The sequence below is a fragment of the Triturus cristatus genome, chromosome 10, assembly GCF_964204655.1.
Source record: "Triturus cristatus chromosome 10, aTriCri1.1, whole genome shotgun sequence".
NCBI lineage: Eukaryota > Metazoa > Chordata > Amphibia > Caudata > Salamandridae > Triturus > Triturus cristatus.
In genome coordinates, this window is record NC_140593.1 from 855,453,727 (window position 1) to 855,476,154 (window position 22,428).

Consider the following 22,428-nt stretch of genomic DNA (forward strand, 5'->3'; position numbering starts at 1 on the left):
GATAGAGTTCAATGTCCTTGTGTACTGCCTACTCCCAGATACCTCTCTGTCTTCCTTATGTAAATTAAAATTCGCAAGGGGGGACCAATGACAATCTGCTCCTCCCACATAACCAGGAAGCCCTGTTGAACATGTCTGCCTGTGTTGTTGCAGGGACAGTGCCTTCTCCGCCCAAAAGGTGGCAGGAGAGCCTCACAACAAAGATGGGATCAACTGCTTAATGAGAAACCAGCACGGCAGTTTGTGTGATGGAGTGCAAATTTAACTGAAGGTGTGCCTGAGGTGTCCCTTCCATGAATACATGGAATTGTGATTGAGGGCCCAGCCTGATCGTTGGTGGATTTCTCGTCATATGTTACAGGTCCGTGCAAAGATCGTGGTGTGTGGGAATGCACTGCAAAAAACAGGACGATTTAAGGGTGTAAAAGAAACCTGTCAGAAGTGGGATTTGAACCCACGCCTCCATGAGGAGACAAGAAGTCTCAGTTGCACTGAAGATCATGCTCTCTTGAGTCTGGCGCCTTAGACCACTCGGCCATCCTGACAGCCCTAGGTGTGCACAGATCTGACTCTTCTGACTGCACCTGCCAATGTTTGCACTTACAACGTTCACAGCAATGTCACAAGTGTAAAGACCCCACAATACAACATGGCATGACAAAAAAAAAGCTAGGCACAAGAGCGACCACTGATGGATGCGGATTACTTTGTTTCGTCTTGCAAAAGTAAAGGAAGTTTCCCATGGCTCGCTGGGTTCAAGGACCGCCTCTTCTTAGGCTTGCATTGAGATAATAAGGTTTTAGAGGGTGCACATAAAAGCAGCTCATGCACAGTGTTTCTGCCCAGTCTCGAACCGGGGACCTTTCGCGTGTTAGGCGAACGTGATGACCACTACACTACAGAAACTCATTTGCTGTGTTTTACTGTTAGAGCAAGGTTCCTCTCAAGGGTTCTCTCTACTTCTATTCTGCTGTATCAGCAGCCACTCAGAAAGCGAGGAACAAGTGTGAAAACTGCAGAGATATCAGCCAACATACTTGCAATTAGACGTATTAAAAATTGACTTATGCAGGCATCGACAGACAAATATCTGATGCCTAAATGCCAGCAAGTACAGCTTGGGAAAGCATCACCTGGGACACACACAGACTAAGCATGAAGGCAGAAAAAGCACGGTGATCCATGTTTCTTATGAGGTTCAAAATATTTTGTGCAACAATGCGGCGAGTGTAATGAGAAATAGTCAGGCATTGTGAGTTTTGAGTAGGATTCGTATGTTTACCTCTGAAAAAGGGCTCGTCCGGGATTTGAACCCGGGACCTCTCGCACCCTAATCGAGAATCATACCCCTAGACCAACGAGCCGAGGCACACAAGAGTCGCCTTTCGCACCGGCTCCGGGGGTTATTGGCAGCGAGTTAGTGAATGCTTCACCCAAAGCAAGCAACTGCATATGCTGCTCTCTTCTGCAATATGGTTGCTGTCTTTTCCATGGCCGTCATCGAACAAGAAATGAAAATGCCTCTATCCTTCAGACATTTTGTTTGTTCTAGGTGTATGCTCTCGGTGAGGTCAATAAAACCATTTCTGCTCTCATGCCTTGCTTTCATGAAGTAGGCCCAACCTTCAGTACACAAGGACGTGCAAACGAATAGCGCAAACTATCGTCACTTCTCTTTTTGAGCTGTTACTGATACCCCTGGAGCACAGTACATCACGCTGGTGAGGGATAGACAGCTTCCATTATCTCAGCTTTCCTATAAATTGAGAGAGTAAATGCAAACTGTGTGAAAAACAGAAAACTGCTCTTTCTGCCCGGTCTCGAACCAGGGACCTTTCGCGTGTAAAGCGAACGTGATAACCACTACACTACAGAAACAGACACGCTTGCAGGAATCTTCTTGGCATGTAGTGGGCTGGAATGCACAGACCAAGGGCCAATGTCCATGAAGCTCAAAGTTGGACCCTCCTTACCGGATCTCTTTCTTTGGAAGAAAGGAACGAGGACCCCTTTTATTCCAAAAGGCGATTTTAAAACCATACCTGAAACCACACTAGAAAAACACTTTGCATTTAATTTTCCTACACTGATGGTCCACCCCAGAAAAGCAGTTGCAAAGAAGTCCGGCACTGAAATTCTATACGCCAAAAGTGGGAAATAGCGTAGAGGTAAAGGAACTTTCTCACCATACACGGCGTCTTATAGCATTGAAAAGAAGAAATGGCCCTATATAATAAGCAGCCTAAAAATAATTCCACAGCATGGGCTCGTCCGGGTTTTGAATCCGGGACCTCTCGCACCCGAAGCGAGAATCATACCCCTAGACCAACGAGCCTGATTCCCCAGTCGGCATTTTAAGCAATTTCTGATGCGTCTTTCAGAAACAAAGCAGGGCTATTTGGCTGCTCTCTCTCTATGTGAACCACAAAAAGTCATGTTTTCTCTCAAGGTGTTGTTTTTTTCACTCTTGCAAGGAAGGGATCAGTCGATATCCTAGCTGCCAGAGAGCAGAAAAAAGGCGCTGATGAGAACTGTGGCACTTTCTGGCACTTGTACTCCTCTGCAAGTCCTGGACACTTGCCCCATAGACTTCCACCCCAGATGCAAGGGAGGGCCTGCCAATTCTTGCTCCTAAGACAGAGGCATTTGATTCTTGGATTCAAACACGCTCACTCAGCGCTCGATCAGGCTCGATCAGGCGAGATTTATATGAGTGGCTCGCAGGACTGAAACACTAACCTGGGAGCCCCAGGGTGGCTAAATTCCCAGGATAGCCATTTTTGGGCAAGTCACCTCCTTTCCTCCTGCCTCAATCTAGAATTGGCTGCAAATCACAAGATAGAGTTCAATTTCCGTGTGTACTGCCTACTCCCAGATACCTCTCTGTCTTCCTTATGTAAATTAAAATTCGCAAGGGGGGACCAATGACAATCTGCTCCTCCCACATAACCAGGAAGCCCTGTTGAACATGTCTGCCTGTGTTGTTGCAGGGACAGTGCCTTCTCCGCCCAAAAGGTGGCAGGAGAGCCTCACAACAAAGATGGGATCAACTGCTTAATGAGAAACCAGCACGGCAGTTTGTGTGATGGAGTGCAAATTTAACGGAAGGTGTGCCTGAGGTGTCCCTTCCAGGAATACATGGAATTGTGATTGAGGGCCCAGCCTGATCGTTGGTGGATTTCTCGTCATATGTTACAGGTCCGTGCAAAGATTGTGGTGTGTGGGGAATGCACTGCAAAAAACAGGACGATTTAAGGGTGTAAAAGAAACCTGTCAGAAGTGGGATTTGAACCCACGCCTCCATGAGGAGACCAGAAGTCTCAGTTGCACTGAAGATCAAGCTCTCTTGAGTCTGGCACCTTAGACCACTCGGCCATCCTGACAGCCCTGGGTGTGCACAGATCTGACTCTTCTGACTGCACCTGCCAATGTTTGCACTTACAACGTTCACAGCAATGTCACAAGTGTAAAGACCCCACAATACAACATGGCATGACAAAAAAAAAGCTAGGCACAAGAGCGACCACTGATGGATGCGGATTACTTTGTTTCGTCTTGCAAAAGTAAAGGAAGTTTCCCATGGCTCGCTGGGTTCAAGGACCGCCTCTTCTTAAGCTTGCAATGAGATAATAGGGTTTTAGAGGGTGCACATAAAAGCAGCTCATGCACAGTGTTTCTGCCCGGTCTCGAACCGGGGACTTTTCGCATGTTAGGCGAACGTGATGACCACTGCACTACAGAAACTCACTTGCTGTGTTTTACTGTTAGAGCAAGGTTCCTCTCAAGGGTTCTCTCTACTTCTATTCTGCTGTATCAGCAGCCACTCAGAAAGCGAGGAGCAAGTGTGAAAACTGCAGAGATATCAGCCAACGTACTTGCAATTAGACGTATTAAAAATTGACTTATGCAGGCATCGACAGACAAATATCTGATGCCTAAATGCCAGCAAGTACAGCTTGGGAAAGCATCACCTGGGACACACACAGACTAAGCATGAAGGCAGAAAAAGCACGGTGATCCATGTTTCTTATGAGGTTCAAAATATTTTGTGCAACAATGCGGCGAGTGTAATGAGAAATAGTCAGGCATTGTGAGTTTTGAGTAGGATTCGTATGTTTACCTCTGAAAAAGGGCTCGTCCGGGATTTGAACCCGGGACCTCTCGCACCCTAAGCGAGAATCATACCCCTAGACCAACGAGCCGAGGCACACAAGAGTAGCCTTTCGCACCGGCTCCCTTGGTTATTGGCAGCGAGTTAGTGAATGCTTCACCCAAAGCAAGCAACTGCACATGCTGCTCTCTTCTGCAATATGGTTGCTGTCTTTTCCATGGCCGTCATCGAACAAGAAATGAAAATGCCTCTATCCTTCAGACATTTTGTTTGTTCTAGGTGTATGCTCTCGGTGAGGTCAATAAAACCATTTCTGCTCTCATGCCTTGCTTTCATGAAGTAGGCCCAACCTTCAGTACACAAGGACGTGCAAACGAATAGCGCAAACTATCGTCACTTCTCTTTTTGAGCTGTCACTGATACCCCTGGAGCACAGTACGTCACGCTGGTGAGGGATAGACAGCTTCCATTATCTCAGCTTTCCTATAAATTGAGAGAGTAAAAGCAAACTGTGTGAAAAACAGAAAGCTGCTGTTTCTGCCCGGTCTCGAACCAGGGACGTTTCGCGTGTAAAGCGAACGTGATAACCACTACACTACAGAAACAGACACGCTTGCAGGAATCTTCTTGGCATGTAGTGGGCTGGAATGCACAGACCAAGGGCCAATGTCCATGAAGCTCAAAGTTGGACCCTCCTTACCCGATCTCTTTCTTTGGAAGAAAGGAACGAGGACCCCTTTTATTCCAAAAGGCGATTTTAAAACCATACCTGAAACCACACTAGAAAAACACTTTGCATTTAATTTTCCTACACTGATGGTCCACCCCAGAAAAGCAGTTGCAAAGAAGTCCGGCACTGAAATTCTATACGCCAAAAGTGGGAAATAGCGTAGAGGGAAAGGAACTTTCTCACCATACACGGCGTCTTATAGCATTGAAAAGAAGAAATGGCCCTATATAATAAGCAGCCTAAATATAATTCCACAGCATGGGCTCGTCCGGGATTTGAACCCGGGACCTCTCGCACCCGAAGCGAGAATCATACCCCTAGACCAACGAGCCTGATTCCCCAGTCGGCATTTTAAGCAATTTCTGATGCGTCTTTCAGAAACAAAGCAGGGCTATTTGGCTGCTCTCTCTCTATGTGAACCACAAAAAGTCATGTTTTCTCTCAAGGTGTTGCTTTTTTCACTCTTGCAAGGAAGGGATCAGTCGATATCCTAGCTGCCAGAGAGCAGAAAAAAGGCGCTGATGAGAACTGCAGGCACTTTCTGGCACTTGTACTCCTCTGCAAGTCCTGGACACTTGCCCCATAGACTTCCACCCCAGATGCAAGGGAGGGCCTGCCAATTCTTGCTCCTAAGACAGAGGCATTTGATTCTTGGATTCAAACACGCTCACTCAGCGCTCGATCAGGCTCGATCAGGCGAGATTTATATGAGTGGCTCGCAGGACTGAAACACTAACCTGGGAGCCCCAGGGTGGCTGAATTCCCAGGATGGCCATTTTTGGGCAAGTCACCTCCTTTCCTCCTGCCTCAATCTAGAATTGGCTGCAAATCACAAGATAGAGTTCAATGTCCGTGTGTACTGCCTACTCCCAGATACCTCTCTGTCTTCCTTATGTAAATTAAAATTCGCAAGGGGGGACCAATGACAATCTGCTCCTCCCACATAACCAGGAAGCCCTGTTGAACATGTCTGCCTGTGTTGTTGCAGGGACAGTGCCTTCTCCGCCCAAAAGGTGGCAGGAGAGCCTCACAACAAAGATGGGATCAACTGCTTAGTGAGAAACCAGCACGGCAGTTTGTGTGATGGAGTGCAAATTTAACGGAAGGTGTGCCTGAGGTGTCCCTTCCAGGAATACATGGAATTGTGATTGAGGGCCCAGCCTGATCGTTGGTGGATTTCTCGTCATATGTTACAGGTCCGTGCAAAGATTGTGGTGTGTGGGGAATGCACTGCAAAAAACAGGACGATTTAAGGGTGTAAAAGAAACCTGTCAGAAGTGGGATTTGAACCCACGCCTCCATGAGGAGACCAGAAGTCTCAGTTGCACTGAAGATCAAGCTCTCTTGAGTCTGGCACCTTAGACCACTCGGCCATCCTGACAGCCCTGGGTGTGCACAGATCTGACTCTTCTGACTGCACCTGCCAATGTTTGCACTTACAACGTTCACAGCAATGTCACAAGTGTAAAGACCCCACAATACAACATGGCATGACAAAAAAAAAGCTAGGCACAAGAGCGACCACTGATGGATGCGGATTACTTTGTTTCGTCTTGCAAAAGTAAAGGAAGTTTCCCATGGCTCGCTGGGTTCAAGGACCGCCTCTTCTTAAGCTTGCAATGAGATAATAGGGTTTTAGAGGGTGCACATAAAAGCAGCTCATGCACAGTGTTTCTGCCCGGTCTCGAACCGGGGACTTTTCGCATGTTAGGCGAACGTGATGACCACTGCACTACAGAAACTCACTTGCTGTGTTTTACTGTTAGAGCAAGGTTCCTCTCAAGGGTTCTCTCTACTTCTATTCTGCTGTATCAGCAGCCACTCAGAAAGCGAGGAGCAAGTGTGAAAACTGCAGAGATATCAGCCAACGTACTTGCAATTAGACGTATTAAAAATTGACTTATGCAGGCATCGACAGACAAATATCTGATGCCTAAATGCCAGCAAGTACAGCTTGGGAAAGCATCACCTGGGACACACACAGACTAAGCATGAAGGCAGAAAAAGCACGGTGATCCATGTTTCTTATGAGGTTCAAAATATTTTGTGCAACAATGCGGCGAGTGTAATGAGAAATAGTCAGGCATTGTGAGTTTTGAGTAGGATTCGTATGTTTACCTCTGAAAAAGGGCTCGTCCGGGATTTGAACCCGGGACCTCTCGCACCCTAAGCGAGAATCATACCCCTAGACCAACGAGCCGAGGCACACAAGAGTAGCCTTTCGCACCGGCTCCCTTGGTTATTGGCAGCGAGTTAGTGAATGCTTCACCCAAAGCAAGCAACTGCACATGCTGCTCTCTTCTGCAATATGGTTGCTGTCTTTTCCATGGCCGTCATCGAACAAGAAATGAAAATGCCTCTATCCTTCAGACATTTTGTTTGTTCTAGGTGTATGCTCTCGGTGAGGTCAATAAAACCATTTCTGCTCTCATGCCTTGCTTTCATGAAGTAGGCCCAACCTTCAGTACACAAGGACGGGCAAACGAATAGCGCAAACTATCGTCACTTCTCTTTTTGAGCTGTCACTGATACCCCTGGAGCACAGTACGTCACGCTGGTGAGGGATAGACAGCTTCCATTATCTCAGCTTTCCTATAAATTGAGAGAGTAAATGCAAACTGTGTGAAAAACAGAAAGCTGCTGTTTCTGCCCGGTCTCGAACCAGGGACCTTTCGCGTGTAAAGCGAACGTGATAACCACTACACTACAGAAACAGACACGCTTGCAGGAATCTTCTTGGCATGTAGTGGGCTGGAATGCACAGACCAAGGGCCAATGTCCATGAAGCTCAAAGTTGGACCCTCCTTACCCGATCTCTTTCTTTGGAAGAAAGGAACGAGGACCCCTTTTATTCCAAAAGGCGATTTTAAAACCATACCTGAAACCACACTAGAAAAACACTTTGCATTTAATTTTCCTACACTGATGGTCCACCCCAGAAAAGCAGTTGCAAAGAAGTCCGGCACTGAAATTCTATACGCCAAAAGTGGGAAATAGCGTAGAGGGAAAGGAACTTTCTCACCATACACGGCGTCTTATAGCATTGAAAAGAAGAAATGGCCCTATATAATAAGCAGCCTAAAAATAATTCCACAGCATGGGCTCGTCCGGGATTTGAACCCGGGACCTCTCGCACCCGAAGCGAGAATCATACCCCTAGACCAACGAGCCTGATTCCCCAGTCGGCATTTTAAGCAATTTCTGATGCGTCTTTCAGAAACAAAGCAGGGCTATTTGGCTGCTCTCTCTCTATGTGAACCACAAAAAGTCATGTTTTCTCTCAAGGTGTTGTTTTTTTCACTCTTGCAAGGAAGGGATCAGTCGATATCCTAGCTGCCAGAGAGCAGAAAAAAGGCGCTGATGAGAACTGCAGGCACTTTCTGGCACTTGTACTCCTCTGCAAGTCCTGGACACTTGCCCCATAGACTTCCACCCCAGATGCAAGGGAGGGCCTGCCAATTCTTGCTCCTAAGACAGAGGCATTTGATTCTTGGATTCAAACACGCTCACTCAGCGCTCGATCAGGCTCGATCAGGCGAGATTTATATGAGTGGCTCGCAGGACTGAAACACTAACCTGGGAGCCCCAGGGTGGCTGAATTCCCAGGATGGCCATTTTTGGGCAAGTCACCTCCTTTCCTCCTGCCTCAATCTAGAATTGGCTGCAAATCACAAGATAGAGTTCAATGTCCGTGTGTACTGCCTACTCCCAGATACCTCTCTGTCTTCCTTATGTAAATTAAAATTCGCAAGGGGGGACCAATGACAATCTGCTCCTCCCACATAACCAGGAAGCCCTGTTGAACATGTCTGCCTGTGTTGTTGCAGGGACAGTGCCTTCTCCGCCCAAAAGGTGGCAGGAGAGCCTCACAACAAAGATGGGATCAACTGCTTAGTGAGAAACCAGCACGGCAGTTTGTGTGATGGAGTGCAAATTTAACGGAAGGTGTGCCTGAGGTGTCCCTTCCAGGAATACATGGAATTGTGATTGAGGGCCCAGCCTGATCGTTGGTGGATTTCTCGTCATATGTTACAGGTCCGTGCAAAGATTGTGGTGTGTGGGGAATGCACTGCAAAAAACAGGACGATTTAAGGGTGTAAAAGAAACCTGTCAGAAGTGGGATTTGAACCCACGCCTCCATGAGGAGACCAGAAGTCTCAGTTGCACTGAAGATCAAGCTCTCTTGAGTCTGGCACCTTAGACCACTCGGCCATCCTGACAGCCCTGGGTGTGCACAGATCTGACTCTTCTGACTGCACCTGCCAATGTTTGCACTTACAACGTTCACAGCAATGTCACAAGTGTAAAGACCCCACAATACAACATGGCATGACAAAAAAAAAGCTAGGCACAAGAGCGACCACTGATGGATGCGGATTACTTTGTTTCGTCTTGCAAAAGTAAAGGAAGTTTCCCATGGCTCGCTGGGTTCAAGGACCGCCTCTTCTTAAGCTTGCAATGAGATAATAGGGTTTTAGAGGGTGCACATAAAAGCAGCTCATGCACAGTGTTTCTGCCCGGTCTCGAACCGGGGACTTTTCGCATGTTAGGCGAACGTGATGACCACTGCACTACAGAAACTCACTTGCTGTGTTTTACTGTTAGAGCAAGGTTCCTCTCAAGGGTTCTCTCTACTTCTATTCTGCTGTATCAGCAGCCACTCAGAAAGCGAGGAGCAAGTGTGAAAACTGCAGAGATATCAGCCAACGTACTTGCAATTAGACGTATTAAAAATTGACTTATGCAGGCATCGACAGACAAATATCTGATGCCTAAATGCCAGCAAGTACAGCTTGGGAAAGCATCACCTGGGACACACACAGACTAAGCATGAAGGCAGAAAAAGCACGGTGATCCATGTTTCTTATGAGGTTCAAAATATTTTGTGCAACAATGCGGCGAGTGTAATGAGAAATAGTCAGGCATTGTGAGTTTTGAGTAGGATTCGTATGTTTACCTCTGAAAAAGGGCTCGTCCGGGATTTGAACCCGGGACCTCTCGCACCCTAAGCGAGAATCATACCCCTAGACCAACGAGCCGAGGCACACAAAAGTAGCCTTTCGCACCGGCTCCCTTGGTTATTGGCAGCGAGTTAGTGAATGCTTCACCCAAAGCAAGCAACTGCACATGCTGCTCTCTTCTGCAATATGGTTGCTGTCTTTTCCATGGCCGTCATCGAACAAGAAATGAAAATGCCTCTATCCTTCAGACATTTTGTTTGTTCTAGGTGTATGCTCTCGGTGAGGTCAATAAAACCATTTCTGCTCTCATGCCTTGCTTTCATGAAGTAGGCCCAACCTTCAGTACACAAGGACGGGCAAACGAATAGCGCAAACTATCGTCACTTCTCTTTTTGAGCTGTCACTGATACCCCTGGAGCACAGTACGTCACGCTGGTGAGGGATAGACAGCTTCCATTATCTCAGCTTTCCTATAAATTGAGAGAGTAAAAGCAAACTGTGTGAAAAACAGAAAGCTGCTGTTTCTGCCCGGTCTCGAACCAGGGACGTTTCGCGTGTAAAGCGAACGTGATAACCACTACACTACAGAAACAGACACGCTTGCAGGAATCTTCTTGGCATGTAGTGGGCTGGAATGCACAGACCAAGGGCCAATGTCCATGAAGCTCAAAGTTGGACCCTCCTTACCCGATCTCTTTCTTTGGAAGAAAGGAACGAGGACCCCTTTTATTCCAAAAGGCGATTTTAAAACCATACCTGAAACCACACTAGAAAAACACTTTGCATTTAATTTTCCTACACTGATGGTCCACCCCAGAAAAGCAGTTGCAAAGAAGTCCGGCACTGAAATTCTATACGCCAAAAGTGGGAAATAGCGTAGAGGGAAAGGAACTTTCTCACCATACACGGCGTCTTATAGCATTGAAAAGAAGAAATGGCCCTATATAATAAGCAGCCTAAAAATAATTCCACAGCATGGGCTCGTCCGGGATTTGAACCCGGGACCTCTCGCACCCGAAGCGAGAATCATACCCCTAGACCAACGAGCCTGATTCCCCAGTCGGCATTTTAAGCAATTTCTGATGCGTCTTTCAGAAACAAAGCAGGGCTATTTGGCTGCTCTCTCTCTATGTGAACCACAAAAAGTCATGTTTTCTCTCAAGGTGTTGCTTTTTTCACTCTTGCAAGGAAGGGATCAGTCGATATCCTAGCTGCCAGAGAGCAGAAAAAAGGCGCTGATGAGAACTGCAGGCACTTTCTGGCACTTGTACTCCTCTGCAAGTCCTGGACACTTGCCCCATAGACTTCCACCCCAGATGCAAGGGAGGGCCTGCCAATTCTTGCTCCTAAGACAGAGGCATTTGATTCTTGGATTCAAACACGCTCACTCAGCGCTCGATCAGGCTCGATCAGGCGAGATTTATATGAGTGGCTCGCAGGACTGAAACACTAACCTGGGAGCCCCAGGGTGGCTGAATTCCCAGGATGGCCATTTTTGGGCAAGTCACCTCCTTTCCTCCTGCCTCAATCTAGAATTGGCTGCAAATCACAAGATAGAGTTCAATGTCCGTGTGTACTGCCTACTCCCAGATACCTCTCTGTCTTCCTTATGTAAATTAAAATTCGCAAGGGGGGACCAATGACAATCTGCTCCTCCCACATAACCAGGAAGCCCTGTTGAACATGTCTGCCTGTGTTGTTGCAGGGACAGTGCCTTCTCCGCCCAAAAGGTGGCAGGAGAGCCTCACAACAAAGATGGGATCAACTGCTTAGTGAGAAACCAGCACGGCAGTTTGTGTGATGGAGTGCAAATTTAACGGAAGGTGTGCCTGAGGTGTCCCTTCCAGGAATACATGGAATTGTGATTGAGGGCCCAGCCTGATCGTTGGTGGATTTCTCGTCATATGTTACAGGTCCGTGCAAAGATTGTGGTGTGTGGGGAATGCACTGCAAAAAACAGGACGATTTAAGGGTGTAAAAGAAACCTGTCAGAAGTGGGATTTGAACCCACGCCTCCATGAGGAGACCAGAAGTCTCAGTTGCACTGAAGATCAAGCTCTCTTGAGTCTGGCACCTTAGACCACTCGGCCATCCTGACAGCCCTGGGTGTGCACAGATCTGACTCTTCTGACTGCACCTGCCAATGTTTGCACTTACAACGTTCACAGCAATGTCACAAGTGTAAAGACCCCACAATACAACATGGCATGACAAAAAAAAAGCTAGGCACAAGAGCGACCACTGATGGATGCGGATTACTTTGTTTCGTCTTGCAAAAGTAAAGGAAGTTTCCCATGGCTCGCTGGGTTCAAGGACCGCCTCTTCTTAAGCTTGCAATGAGATAATAGGGTTTTAGAGGGTGCACATAAAAGCAGCTCATGCACAGTGTTTCTGCCCGGTCTCGAACCGGGGACTTTTCGCATGTTAGGCGAACGTGATGACCACTGCACTACAGAAACTCACTTTCTGTGTTTTACTGTTAGAGCAAGGTTCCTCTCAAGGGTTCTCTCTACTTCTATTCTGCTGTATCAGCAGCCACTCAGAAAGCGAGGAGCAAGTGTGAAAACTGCAGAGATATCAGCCAACGTACTTGCAATTAGACGTATTAAAAATTGACTTATGCAGGCATCGACAGACAAATATCTGATGCCTAAATGCCAGCAAGTACAGCTTGGGAAAGCATCACCTGGGACACACACAGACTAAGCATGAAGGCAGAAAAAGCACGGTGATCCATGTTTCTTATGAGGTTCAAAATATTTTGTGCAACAATGCGGCGAGTGTAATGAGAAATAGTCAGGCATTGTGAGTTTTGAGTAGGATTCGTATGTTTACCTCTGAAAAAGGGCTCGTCCGGGATTTGAACCCGGGACCTCTCGCACCCTAAGCGAGAATCATACCCCTAGACCAACGAGCCGAGGCACACAAGAGTAGCCTTTCGCACCGGCTCCCTTGGTTATTGGCAGCGAGTTAGTGAATGCTTCACCCAAAGCAAGCAACTGCACATGCTGCTCTCTTCTGCAATATGGTTGCTGTCTTTTCCATGGCCGTCATCGAACAAGAAATGAAAATGCCTCTATCCTTCAGACATTTTGTTTGTTCTAGGTGTATTGCTCTCGGTGAGGTCAATAAAACCATTTCTGCTCTCATGCCTTGCTTTCATGAAGTAGGCCCAACCTTCAGTACACAAGGACGGGCAAACGAATAGCGCAAACTATCGTCACTTCTCTTTTTGAGCTGTCACTGATACCCCTGGAGCACAGTACGTCACGCTGGTGAGGGATAGACAGCTTCCATTATCTCAGCTTTCCTATAAATTGAGAGAGTAAATGCAAACTGTGTGAAAAACAGAAAGCTGCTGTTTCTGCCCGGTCTCGAACCAGGGACCTTTCGCGTGTAAAGCGAACGTGATAACCACTACACTACAGAAACAGACACGCTTGCAGGAATCTTCTTGGCATATAGTGGGCTGGAATGCACAGACCAAGGGCCAATGTCCATGAAGCTCAAAGTTGGACCCTCCTTACCCGATCTCTTTCTTTGGAAGAAAGGAACGAGGACCCCTTTTATTCCAAAAGGCGATTTTAAAACCATACCTGAAACCACACTAGAAAAACACTTTGCATTTAATTTTCCTACACTGATGGTCCACCCCAGAAAAGCAGTTGCAAAGAAGTCCGGCACTGAAATTCTATACGCCAAAAGTGGGAAATAGCGTAGAGGGAAAGGAACTTTCTCACCATACACGGCGTCTTATAGCATTGAAAAGAAGAAATGGCCCTATATAATAAGCAGCCTAAAAATAATTCCACAGCATGGGCTCGTCCGGGATTTGAACCCGGGACCTCTCGCACCCGAAGCGAGAATCATACCCCTAGACCAACGAGCCTGATTCCCCAGTCGGCATTTTAAGCAATTTCTGATGCGTCTTTCAGAAACAAAGCAGGGCTATTTGGCTGCTCTCTCTCTATGTGAACCACAAAAAGTCATGTTTTCTCTCAAGGTGTTGTTTTTTTCACTCTTGCAAGGAAGGGATCAGTCGATATCCTAGCTGCCAGAGAGCAGAAAAAAGGCGCTGATGAGAACTGCAGGCACTTTCTGGCACTTGTACTCCTCTGCAAGTCCTGGACACTTGCCCCATAGACTTCCACCCCAGATGCAAGGGAGGGCCTGCCAATTCTTGCTCCTAAGACAGAGGCATTTGATTCTTGGATTCAAACACGCTCACTCAGCGCTCGATCAGGCTCGATCAGGCGAGATTTATATGAGTGGCTCGCAGGACTGAAACACTAACCTGGGAGCCCCAGGGTGGCTGAATTCCCAGGATGGCCATTTTTGGGCAAGTCACCTCCTTTCCTCCTGCCTCAATCTAGAATTGGCTGCAAATCACAAGATAGAGTTCAATGTCCGTGTGTACTGCCTACTCCCAGATACCTCTCTGTCTTCCTTATGTAAATTAAAATTCGCAAGGGGGGACCAATGACAATCTGCTCCTCCCACATAACCAGGAAGCCCTGTTGAACATGTCTGCCTGTGTTGTTGCAGGGACAGTGCCTTCTCCGCCCAAAAGGTGGCAGGAGAGCCTCACAACAAAGATGGGATCAACTGCTTAGTGAGAAACCAGCACGGCAGTTTGTGTGATGGAGTGCAAATTTAACGGAAGGTGTGCCTGAGGTGTCCCTTCCAGGAATACATGGAATTGTGATTGAGGGCCCAGCCTGATCGTTGGTGGATTTCTCGTCATATGTTACAGGTCCGTGCAAAGATTGTGGTGTTTGGGGAATGCACTGCAAAAAACAGGACGATTTAAGGGTGTAAAAGAAACCTGTCAGAAGTGGGATTTGAACCCACGCCTCCATGAGGAGACCAGAAGTCTCAGTTGCACTGAAGATCAAGCTCTCTTGAGTCTGGCACCTTAGACCACTCGGCCATCCTGACAGCCCTGGGTGTGCACAGATCTGACTCTTCTGACTGCACCTGCCAATGTTTGCACTTACAACGTTCACAGCAATGTCACAAGTGTAAAGACCCCACAATACAACATGGCATGACAAAAAAAAAGCTAGGCACAAGAGCGACCACTGATGGATGCGGATTACTTTGTTTCGTCTTGCAAAAGTAAAGGAAGTTTCCCATGGCTCGCTGGGTTCAAGGACCGCCTCTTCTTAAGCTTGCAATGAGATAATAGGGTTTTAGAGGGTGCACATAAAAGCAGCTCATGCACAGTGTTTCTGCCCGGTCTCGAACCGTGGACTTTTCGCATGTTAGGCGAACGTGATGACCACTGCACTACAGAAACTCACTTGCTGTGTTTTACTGTTAGAGCAAGGTTCCTCTCAAGGGTTCTCTCTACTTCTATTCTGCTGTATCAGCAGCCACTCAGAAAGCGAGGAGCAAGTGTGAAAACTGCAGAGATATCAGCCAACGTACTTGCAATTAGACGTATTAAAAATTGACTTATGCAGGCATCGACAGACAAATATCTGATGCCTAAATGCCAGCAAGTACAGCTTGGGAAAGCATCACCTGGGACACACACAGACTAAGCATGAAGGCAGAAAAAGCACGGTGATCCATGTTTCTTATGAGGTTCAAAATATTTTGTGCAACAATGCGGCGAGTGTAATGAGAAATAGTCAGGCATTGTGAGTTTTGAGTAGGATTCGTATGTTTACCTCTGAAAAAGGGCTCGTCCGGGATTTGAACCCGGGACCTCTCGCACCCTAAGCGAGAATCATACCCCTAGACCAACGAGCCGAGGCACACAAAAGTAGCCTTTCGCACCGGCTCCCTTGGTTATTGGCAGCGAGTTAGTGAATGCTTCACCCAAAGCAAGCAACTGCACATGCTGCTCTCTTCTGCAATATGGTTGCTGTCTTTTCCATGGCCGTCATCGAACAAGAAATGAAAATGCCTCTATCCTTCAGACATTTTGTTTGTTCTAGGTGTATGCTCTCGGTGAGGTCAATAAAACCATTTCTGCTCTCATGCCTTGCTTTCATGAAGTAGGCCCAACCTTCAGTACACAAGGACGGGCAAACGAATAGCGCAAACTATCGTCACTTCTCTTTTTGAGCTGTCACTGATACCCCTGGAGCACAGTACGTCACGCTGGTGAGGGATAGACAGCTTCCATTATCTCAGCTTTCCTATAAATTGAGAGAGTAAATGCAAACTGTGTGAAAAACAGAAAGCTGCTGTTTCTGCCCGGTCTCGAACCAGGGACCTTTCGCGTGTAAAGCGAACGTGATAACCACTACACTACAGAAACAGACACGCTTGCAGGAATCTTCTTGGCATGTAGTGGGCTGGAATGCACAGACCAAGGGCCAATGTCCATGAAGCTCAAAGTTGGACCCTCCTTACCCGATCTCTTTCTTTGGAAGAAAGGAACGAGGACCCCTTTTATTCCAAAAGGCGATTTTAAAACCATACCTGAAACCACACTAGAAAAACACTTTGCATTTAATTTTCCTACACTGATGGTCCACCCCAGAAAAGCAGTTGCAAAGAAGTCCGGCACTGAAATTCTATACGCCAAAAGTGGGAAATAGCGTAGAGGGAAAGGAACTTTCTCACCATACACGGCGTCTTATAGCATTGAAAAGAAGAAATGGCCCTATATAATAAGCAGCCTAAAAATAATTCCACAGCATGGGCTCGTCCGGGATTTGAACCCGGGACCTCTCGCACCCGAAGCGAGAATCATACCCCTAGACCAACGAGCCTGATTCCCCAGTCGGCATTTTAAGCAATTTCTGATGCGTCTTTCAGAAACAAAGCAGGGCTATTTGGCTGCTCTCTCTCTATGTGAACCACAAAAAGTCATGTTTTCTCTCAAGGTGTTGTTTTTTTCACTCTTGCAAGGAAGGGATCAGTCGATATCCTAGCTGCCAGAGAGCAGAAAAAAGGCGCTGATGAGAACTGCAGGCACTTTCTGGCACTTGTACTCCTCTGCAAGTCCTGGACACTTGCCCCATAGACTTCCACCCCAGATGCAAGGGAGGGCCTGCCAATTCTTGCTCCTAAGACAGAGGCATTTGATTCTTGGATTCAAACACGCTCACTCAGCGCTCGATCAGGCTCGATCAGGCGAGATTTATATGAGTGGCTCGCAGGACTGAAACACTAACCTGGGAGCCCCAGGGTGGCTGAATTCCCAGGATGGCCATTTTTGGGCAAGTCACCTCCTTTCCTCCTGCCTCAATCTAGAATTGGCTGCAAATCACAAGATAGAGTTCAATGTCCGTGTGTACTGCCTACTCCCAGATACCTCTCTGTCTTCCTTATGTAAATTAAAATTCGCAAGGGGGGACCAATGACAATCTGCTCCTCCCACATAACCAGGAAGCCCTGTTGAACATGTCTGCCTGTGTTGTTGCAGGGACAGTGCCTTCTCCGCCCAAAAGGTGGCAGGAGAGCCTCACAACAAAGATGGGATCAACTGCTTAGTGAGAAACCAGCACGGCAGTTTGTGTGATGGAGTGCAAATTTAACGGAAGGTGTGCCTGAGGTGTCCCTTCCAGGAATACATGGAATTGTGATTGAGGGCCCAGCCTGATCGTTGGTGGATTTCTCGTCATATGTTACAGGTCCGTGCAAAGATTGTGGTGTGTGGGGAATGCACTGCAAAAAACAGGACGATTTAAGGGTGTAAAAGAAACCTGTCAGAAGTGGGATTTGAACCCACGCCTCCATGAGGAGACCAGAAGTCTCAGTTGCACTGAAGATCAAGCTCTCTTGAGTCTGGCACCTTAGACCACTCGGCCATCCTGACAGCCCTGGGTGTGCACAGATCTGACTCTTCTGACTGCACCTGCCAATGTTTGCACTTACAACGTTCACAGCAATGTCACAAGTGTAAAGACCCCACAATACAACATGGCATGACAAAAAAAAAGCTAGGCACAAGAGCGACCACTGATGGATGCGGATTACTTTGTTTCGTCTTGCAAAAGTAAAGGAAGTTTCCCATGGCTCGCTGGGTTCAAGGACCGCCTCTTCTTAAGCTTGCAATGAGATAATAGGGTTTTAGAGGGTGCACATAAAAGCAGCTCATGCACAGTGTTTCTGCCCGGTCTCGAACCGGGGACTTTTCGCATGTTAGGCGAACGTGATGACCACTGCACTACAGAAACTCACTTGCTGTGTTTTACTGTTAGAGCAAGGTTCCTCTCAAGGGTTCTCTCTACTTCTATTCTGCTGTATCAGCAGCCACTCAGAAAGCGAGGAGCAAGTGTGAAAACTGCAGAGATATCAGCCAACGTACTTGCAATTAGACGTATTAAAAATTGACTTATGCAGGCATCGACAGACAAATATCTGATGCCTAAATGCCAGCAAGTACAGCTTGGGAAAGCATCACCTGGGACACACACAGACTAAGCATGAAGGCAGAAAAAGCACGGTGATCCATGTTTCTTATGAGGTTCAAAATATTTTGTGCAACAATGCGGCGAGTGTAATGAGAAATAGTCAGGCATTGTGAGTTTTGAGTAGGATTCGTATGTTTACCTCTGAAAAAGGGCTCGTCCGGGATTTGAACCCGGGACCTCTCGCACCCTAAGCGAGAATCATACCCCTAGACCAACGAGCCGAGGCACACAAAAGTAGCCTTTCGCACCGGCTCCCTTGGTTATTGGCAGCGAGTTAGTGAATGCTTCACCCAAAGCAAGCAACTGCACATGCTGCTCTCTTCTGCAATATGGTTGCTGTCTTTTCCATGGCCGTCATCGAACAAGAAATGAAAATGCCTCTATCCTTCAGACATTTTGTTTGTTCTAGGTGTATGCTCTCGGTGAGGTCAATAAAACCATTTCTGCTCTCATGCCTTGCTTTCATGAAGTAGGCCCAACCTTCAGTACACAAGGACGGGCAAACGAATAGCGCAAACTATCGTCACTTCTCTTTTTGAGCTGTCACTGATACCCCTGGAGCACAGTACGTCACGCTGGTGAGGGATAGACAGCTTCCATTATCTCAGCTTTCCTATAAATTGAGAGAGTAAATGCAAACTGTGTGAAAAACAGAAAGCTGCTGTTTCTGCCCGGTCTCGAACCAGGGACCTTTCGCGTGTAAAGCGAACGTGATAACCACTACACTACAGAAACAGACACGCTTGCAGGAATCTTCTTGGCATGTAGTGGGCTGGAATGCACAGACCAAGGGCCAATGTCCATGAAGCTCAAAGTTGGACCCTCCTTACCCGATCTCTTTCTTTGGAAGAAAGGAACGAGGACCCCTTTTATTCCAAAAGGCGATTTTAAAACCATACCTGAAACCACACTAGAAAAACACTTTGCATTTAATTTTCCTACACTGATGGTCCACCCCAGAAAAGCAGTTGCAAAGAAGTCCGGCACTGAAATTCTATACGCCAAAAGTGGGAAATAGCGTAGAGGGAAAGGAACTTTCTCACCATACACGGCGTCTTATAGCATTGAAAAGAAGAAATGGCCCTATATAATAAGCAGCCTAAAAATAATTCCACAGCATGGGCTCGTCTGGGATTTGAACCCGGGACCTCTCGCACCCGAAGCGAGAATCATACCCCTAGACCAACGAGCCTGATTCCCCAGTCGGCATTTTAAGCAATTTCTGATGCGTCTTTCAGAAACAAAGCAGGGCTATTTGGCTGCTCTCTCTCTATGTGAACCACAAAAAGTCATGTTTTCTCTCAAGGTGTTGTTTTTTTCACTCTTGCAAGGAAGGGATCAGTCGATATCCTAGCTGCCAGAGAGCAGAAAAAAGGCGCTGATGAGAACTGCAGGCACTTTCTGGCACTTGTACTCCTCTGCAAGTCCTGGACACTTGCCCCATAGACTTCCACCCCAGATGCAAGGGAGGGCCTGCCAATTCTTGCTCCTAAGACAGAGGCATTTGATTCTTGGATTCAAACACGCTCACTCAGCGCTCGATCAGGCTCGATCAGGCGAGATTTATATGAGTGGCTCGCAGGACTGAAACACTAACCTGGGAGCCCCAGGGTGGCTGAATTCCCAGGATGGCCATTTTTGGGCAAGTCACCTCCTTTCCTCCTGCCTCAATCTAGAATTGGCTGCAAATCACAAGATAGAGTTCAATGTCCGTGTGTACTGCCTACTCCCAGATACCTCTCTGTCTTCCTTATGTAAATTAAAATTCGCAAGGGGGGACCAATGACAATCTGCTCCTCCCACATAACCAGGAAGCCCTGTTGAACATGTCTGCCTGTGTTGTTGCAGGGACAGTGCCTTCTCCGCCCAAAAGGTGGCAGGAGAGCCTCACAACAAAGATGGGATCAACTGCTTAATGAGAAACCAGCACGGCAGTTTGTGTGATGGAGTGCAAATTTAACTGAAGGTGTGCCTGAGGTGTCCCTTCCAGGAATACATGGAATTGTGATTGAGGGCCCAGCCTGATCGTTGGTGGATTTCTCGTCATATGTTACAGGTCCGTGCAAAGATTGTGGTGTGTGGGGAATGCACTGCAAAAAACAGGACGATTTAAGGGTGTAAAAGAAACCTGTCAGAAGTGGGATTTGAACCCACGCCTCCATGAGGAGACCAGAAGTCTCAGTTGCACTGAAGATCAAGCTCTCTTGAGTCTGGCACCTTAGACCACTCGGCCATCCTGACAGCCCTGGGTGTGCACAGATCTGACTCTTCTGACTGCACCTGCCAATGTTTGCACTTACAACGTTCACAGCAATGTCACAAGTGTAAAGACCCCACAATACAACATGGCATGACAAAAAAAAAGCTAGGCACAAGAGCGACCACTGATGGATGCGGATTACTTTGTTTCGTCTTGCAAAAGTAAAGGAAGTTTCCCATGGCTCGCTGGGTTCAAGGACCGCCTCTTCTTAAGCTTGCAATGAGATAATAGGGTTTTAGAGGGTGCACATAAAAGCAGCTCATGCACAGTGTTTCTGCCCGGTCTCGAACCGGGGACTTTTCGCGTGTTAGGCAAACGTGATGACCACTGCACTACAGAAACTCACTTGCTGTGTTTTACTGTTAGAGCAAGGTTCCTCTCAAGGGTTCTCTCTACTTCTATTCTGCTGTATCAGCAGCCACTCAGAAAGCGAGGAGCAAGTGTGAAAACTGCAGAGATATCAGCCAACGTACTTGCAATTAGACGTATTAAAAATTGACTTATGCAGGCATCGACAGACAAATATCTGATGCCTAAATGCCAGCAAGTACAGCTTGGGAAAGCATCACCTGGGACACACACAGACTAAGCATGAAGGCAGAAAAAGCACGGTGATCCATGTTTCTTATGAGGTTCAAAATATTTTGTGCAACAATGCGGCGAGTGTAATGAGAAATAGTCAGGCATTGTGAGTTTTGAGTAGGATTCGTATGTTTACCTCTGAAAAAGGGCTCGTCCGGGATTTGAACCCGGGACCTCTCGCACCCTAAGCGAGAATCATACCCCTAGACCAACGAGCCGAGGCACACAAGAGTAGCCTTTCGCACCGGCTCCCTTGGTTATTGGCAGCGAGTTAGTGAATGCTTCACCCAAAGCAAGCAACTGCACATGCTGCTCTCTTCTGCAATATGGTTGCTGTCTTTTCCATGGCCGTCATCGAACAAGAAATGAAAATGCCTCTATCCTTCAGACATTTTGTTTGTTCTAGGTGTATGCTCTCGGTGAGGTCAATAAAACCATTTCTGCTCTCATGCCTTGCTTTCATGAAGTAGGCCCAACCTTCAGTACACAAGGACGTGCAAACGAATAGCGCAAACTATCGTCACTTCTCTTTTTGAGCTGTCACTGATACCCCTGGAGCACAGTACGTCACGCTGGTGAGGGATAGACAGCTTCCATTATCTCAGCTTTCCTATAAATTGAGAGAGTAAATGCAAACTGTGTGAAAAACAGAAAGCTGCTGTTTCTGCCCGGTCTCGAACCAGGGACCTTTCGCGTGTAAAGCGAACGTGATAACCACTACACTACAGAAACAGACACGCTTGCAGGAATCTTCTTGGCATGTAGTGGGCTGGAATGCACAGACCAAGGGCCAATGTCCATGAAGCTCAAAGTTGGACCCTCCTTACCCGATCTCTTTCTTTGGAAGAAAGGAACGAGGACCCCTTTTATTCCAAAAGGCGATTTTAAAACCATACCTGAAACCACACTAGAAAAACACTTTGCATTTAATTTTCCTACACTGATGGTCCACCCCAGAAAAGCAGTTGCAAAGAAGTCCGGCACTGAAATTCTATACGCCAAAAGTGGGAAATAGCGTAGAGGGAAAGGAACTTTCTCACCATACACGGCGTCTTATAGCATTGAAAAGAAGAAATGGCCCTATATAATAAGCAGCCTAAAAATAATTCCACAGCATGGGCTCGTCCGGGATTTGAACCCGGGACCTCTCGCACCCGAAGCGAGAATCATACCCCTAGACCAACGAGCCTGATTCCCCAGTCGGCATTTTAAGCAATTTCTGATGCGTCTTTCAGAAACAAAGCAGGGCTATTTGGCTGCTCTCTCTCTATGTGAACCACAAAAAGTCATGTTTTCTCTCAAGGTGTTGTTTTTTTCACTCTTGCAAGGAAGGGATCAGTCGATATCCTAGCTGCCAGAGAGCAGAAAAAAGGCGCTGATGAGAACTGCAGGCACTTTCTGGCACTTGT

General features: G+C 47.2%; 20 non-coding genes across 20 annotated transcripts; all 20 read right to left on the minus strand.

The window, feature by feature from the left end:
• Positions 1–4,130: 4,130 nt before the first annotated feature.
• Positions 4,131–4,202, minus strand: TRNAP-AGG (transfer RNA proline (anticodon AGG)). Its single transcript has one exon. It is a non-coding gene; the product is annotated as a tRNA-Pro (tRNA).
• A 441-nt stretch (positions 4,203–4,643) lies between these two features.
• On the minus strand, positions 4,644–4,716 carry TRNAV-UAC (transfer RNA valine (anticodon UAC)). Its single transcript has one exon. It is a non-coding gene; the product is annotated as a tRNA-Val (tRNA).
• A 385-nt stretch (positions 4,717–5,101) lies between these two features.
• On the minus strand, positions 5,102–5,173 carry TRNAP-CGG (transfer RNA proline (anticodon CGG)). Its single transcript has one exon. It is a non-coding gene; the product is annotated as a tRNA-Pro (tRNA).
• Positions 5,174–6,969: 1,796 nt separating this feature from the next.
• TRNAP-AGG (transfer RNA proline (anticodon AGG)) lies at positions 6,970–7,041 on the minus strand. Its single transcript has one exon. It is a non-coding gene; the product is annotated as a tRNA-Pro (tRNA).
• A 441-nt stretch (positions 7,042–7,482) lies between these two features.
• On the minus strand, positions 7,483–7,555 carry TRNAV-UAC (transfer RNA valine (anticodon UAC)). The gene has a single exon. It is a non-coding gene; the product is annotated as a tRNA-Val (tRNA).
• Positions 7,556–7,940: 385 nt separating this feature from the next.
• On the minus strand, positions 7,941–8,012 carry TRNAP-CGG (transfer RNA proline (anticodon CGG)). The gene has a single exon. It is a non-coding gene; the product is annotated as a tRNA-Pro (tRNA).
• Positions 8,013–9,808: 1,796 nt separating this feature from the next.
• Positions 9,809–9,880, minus strand: TRNAP-AGG (transfer RNA proline (anticodon AGG)). Its single transcript has one exon. It is a non-coding gene; the product is annotated as a tRNA-Pro (tRNA).
• Positions 9,881–10,321: 441 nt separating this feature from the next.
• On the minus strand, positions 10,322–10,394 carry TRNAV-UAC (transfer RNA valine (anticodon UAC)). The gene has a single exon. It is a non-coding gene; the product is annotated as a tRNA-Val (tRNA).
• Positions 10,395–10,779: 385 nt separating this feature from the next.
• TRNAP-CGG (transfer RNA proline (anticodon CGG)) lies at positions 10,780–10,851 on the minus strand. The gene has a single exon. It is a non-coding gene; the product is annotated as a tRNA-Pro (tRNA).
• Positions 10,852–12,647: 1,796 nt separating this feature from the next.
• Positions 12,648–12,719, minus strand: TRNAP-AGG (transfer RNA proline (anticodon AGG)). The gene has a single exon. It is a non-coding gene; the product is annotated as a tRNA-Pro (tRNA).
• Positions 12,720–13,161: 442 nt separating this feature from the next.
• Positions 13,162–13,234, minus strand: TRNAV-UAC (transfer RNA valine (anticodon UAC)). The gene has a single exon. It is a non-coding gene; the product is annotated as a tRNA-Val (tRNA).
• Positions 13,235–13,619: 385 nt separating this feature from the next.
• On the minus strand, positions 13,620–13,691 carry TRNAP-CGG (transfer RNA proline (anticodon CGG)). Its single transcript has one exon. It is a non-coding gene; the product is annotated as a tRNA-Pro (tRNA).
• A 1,796-nt stretch (positions 13,692–15,487) lies between these two features.
• On the minus strand, positions 15,488–15,559 carry TRNAP-AGG (transfer RNA proline (anticodon AGG)). Its single transcript has one exon. It is a non-coding gene; the product is annotated as a tRNA-Pro (tRNA).
• A 441-nt stretch (positions 15,560–16,000) lies between these two features.
• Positions 16,001–16,073, minus strand: TRNAV-UAC (transfer RNA valine (anticodon UAC)). The gene has a single exon. It is a non-coding gene; the product is annotated as a tRNA-Val (tRNA).
• Positions 16,074–16,458: 385 nt separating this feature from the next.
• Positions 16,459–16,530, minus strand: TRNAP-CGG (transfer RNA proline (anticodon CGG)). The gene has a single exon. It is a non-coding gene; the product is annotated as a tRNA-Pro (tRNA).
• A 1,796-nt stretch (positions 16,531–18,326) lies between these two features.
• Positions 18,327–18,398, minus strand: TRNAP-AGG (transfer RNA proline (anticodon AGG)). Its single transcript has one exon. It is a non-coding gene; the product is annotated as a tRNA-Pro (tRNA).
• A 441-nt stretch (positions 18,399–18,839) lies between these two features.
• On the minus strand, positions 18,840–18,912 carry TRNAV-UAC (transfer RNA valine (anticodon UAC)). Its single transcript has one exon. It is a non-coding gene; the product is annotated as a tRNA-Val (tRNA).
• A 2,253-nt stretch (positions 18,913–21,165) lies between these two features.
• Positions 21,166–21,237, minus strand: TRNAP-AGG (transfer RNA proline (anticodon AGG)). The gene has a single exon. It is a non-coding gene; the product is annotated as a tRNA-Pro (tRNA).
• A 441-nt stretch (positions 21,238–21,678) lies between these two features.
• On the minus strand, positions 21,679–21,751 carry TRNAV-UAC (transfer RNA valine (anticodon UAC)). Its single transcript has one exon. It is a non-coding gene; the product is annotated as a tRNA-Val (tRNA).
• A 385-nt stretch (positions 21,752–22,136) lies between these two features.
• TRNAP-CGG (transfer RNA proline (anticodon CGG)) lies at positions 22,137–22,208 on the minus strand. Its single transcript has one exon. It is a non-coding gene; the product is annotated as a tRNA-Pro (tRNA).
• Positions 22,209–22,428: the final 220 nt, after the last annotated feature.